Below are 2,351 nucleotides of genomic sequence, written 5' to 3' on the forward strand. Positions count from 1 at the left end.
TCAAATCCAGCTGCATTTAAACATTATTTCATTGGGAGCGTATAGTCGGGGCTAAATGAAAAACTCATTTAGGTAATAATACACGTATCCGTTTCTTTAATAAAACCTCTGTGAAGGAGTTAACGTGGAAGAACGTTCACGTAAATCGCATCGTGTGCGCCAGGCATGCTAGCAACAGCTTGCTAGAGTGCAGGACTTGTTAGCAATACTTGAAAAGTGGAAGCCAAATCAGCCTCTCCGCACAGCCCACTATCAGCGTAGGCCAATCAGCATCCGTTTGAAAATCCAAACAGATTCTCATTGGTTCCCATGAATATCATAGCTTGTTCCCAGAAGTTCTTGCCGTAGAGAGAGCTTCTGGGTGCTCAGAACATGTTAGGGGTGGGGTTATGTTGGGGGTGTGGTCATGTTGGGGGTGGGGTTAGGTTGGGGTGGGGTCATGTTGGGGTGGGGTCATGTTGGGGGTGGGGTCATGTTGGGGTGGGGTCATGTTGGGGGTGAGGTCATGTTGGGGTGGGGTCATGTTGGGGGTGGGGTTAGGTTGGGGGTGGGGTCATGTTGGGGGTGGGGTCATGTTGGAGGTGAGGTCATGTTGGGGTGGGGTCATGTTGGGGGTGGGGTTATGTTGGAGGTGAGGTCATGTTGGGGTGGGGTCATGTTGGGGGTGGGGTTAGGTTGGGGTGGGGTCATGTTGGGGTGGGGTCATGTTGGGGTGGGGTCATGTTGGGGTGGGGTCATGTTGGAGGTGAGGTCATGTTGGGGGTGGGGTCATGTTGGGGTGGGGTCATGTTGGGGTGGGGTCATGTTGGGGTGGGGTCATGTTGGGGGTGGGGTCATGTTGGGGGTGGGGTCATGTTGGGGTGGGGTCAGGTTGGGGTGGGGTCATGTTGGGGTGGGGTCATGTTGGGGTGGGGTTATTTTGGGGGCGGGGTCATGTTGGGGTGAGGTCATGTTGGGGTGGGGTTATTTTGGGGGCGGGGTCATGTTGGGGTGGGGTCATGTTGGGGTGGGGTCATGTTGGGGGTGGGGTCATGTTGGGGTGGGGTCATGTTGGGGGTGGGGTCATGTTGGGGGTGGGGTCATGTTGGGGTGGGGTCATGTTGGGGGTGGGGTCATGTTGGGGTGGGGTCATGTTGGGGTGGGGTCATGTTGGAGGTGAGGTCATGTTGGGGGTGGGGTCATGTTGGGGTGGGGTCATGTTGGGGTGGGGTCATGTTGGGGTGGGGTCATGTTGGGGGTGGGGTCATGTTGGGGGTGGGGTCATGTTGGGGTGGGGTCATGTTGGGGTGGGGTCATGTTGGGGGTGAGGTCATGTTGGGGTGGGGTCATGTTGGAGGTGGGGTCATGTTGGGGGTGGGGTCATGTTGGGGTGAGGTCATGTTGGGGTGGGGTCATGTTGGGGTGGGGTCATGTTGGGGTGGGGTCATGTTGGGGGTGGGGTCATGTTGGGGGTGGGGTCATGTTGGGGTGGGGTCATGTTGGAGGTGGGGTCATGTTGGGGGTGGGGTCATGTTGGGGTGGGGTCATGTTGGGGTGGGGTCATGTTGGTGTGGGGTCATGTTGGGGTGGGGTCATGTTGGGGTGGGGTCATGTTGGGGTGGGGTCATGTTGGGGTGGGGTTAGGGTCATGTTGGGGGTGGGGTCATGTTGGGGTGGGGTCATGTTGGGGGTGGGGTCATGTTGGGGTGGGGTCATGTTGGAGGTGAGGTCATGTTGGTGTGGGGTCATGTTGGGGGTGGGGTCATGTTGGGGTGGGGTCATGTTGGGGGTGGGGTCATGTTGGGGTGGGGTCATGTTGGGGGTGGGGTCATGTTGGGGTGGGGTCATGTTGGGGGTGGGGTCATGTTGGAGGTGGGGTCATGTTGGGGGTGGGGTCATGTTGGGGGTGGGGTCATGTTGGGGTGGCAAATAGTCCAGACTCCAGACTACAGGCTAGCAGGGATGGAGGAGGAGGAGGAGAAAGAGAGAAGAGGAGGAGGAGGAGGAGAAAGAGAGAAGAGGAGGAGGAGGAGAGTACTAATGTTCTATATTTTATATATATAAATGTCACTAATGTTAATGTTCTAATTATTTACACACTTATCTACACACACACACACACACACACACACACACACACGCACGCACACACACACATCCATCTGTTACTGTGTTAAATGTTTATTTATTGTGCAAATCTTTACTGTTAATTATTTACTATTACTTATTGTTATTTCTATGTTTTTTGTTTTTTTCCAATTTATATACATTTTAATGTATCAAAAGCTTTGGCAACACAGATCACAGAACAATGTCATGCCAATAAAGCGAATTGAACTGAATTGAATTGAATTGAGAGAGGAGAGACGAGG

At 54.1% G+C, this 2,351-nt stretch overlaps 1 protein-coding gene across 1 annotated transcript in view; it reads right to left on the minus strand.

Annotated features, from left to right (window-relative positions):
• marchf8 (membrane-associated ring finger (C3HC4) 8) overlaps positions 1 to 2,351 on the minus strand; it is a gene marked incomplete at its 3' end in the record, with an annotated part of 75,627 nt that overhangs the window by 7,360 nt on the left and 65,916 nt on the right. The window lies entirely within an intron of this gene.

The sequence above is a fragment of the Borostomias antarcticus genome (genome assembly GCF_949987555.1).
Source record: "Borostomias antarcticus genome assembly, chromosome: 25".
Classification (NCBI taxonomy): Eukaryota; Metazoa; Chordata; class Actinopteri; order Stomiiformes; family Stomiidae; genus Borostomias; species Borostomias antarcticus.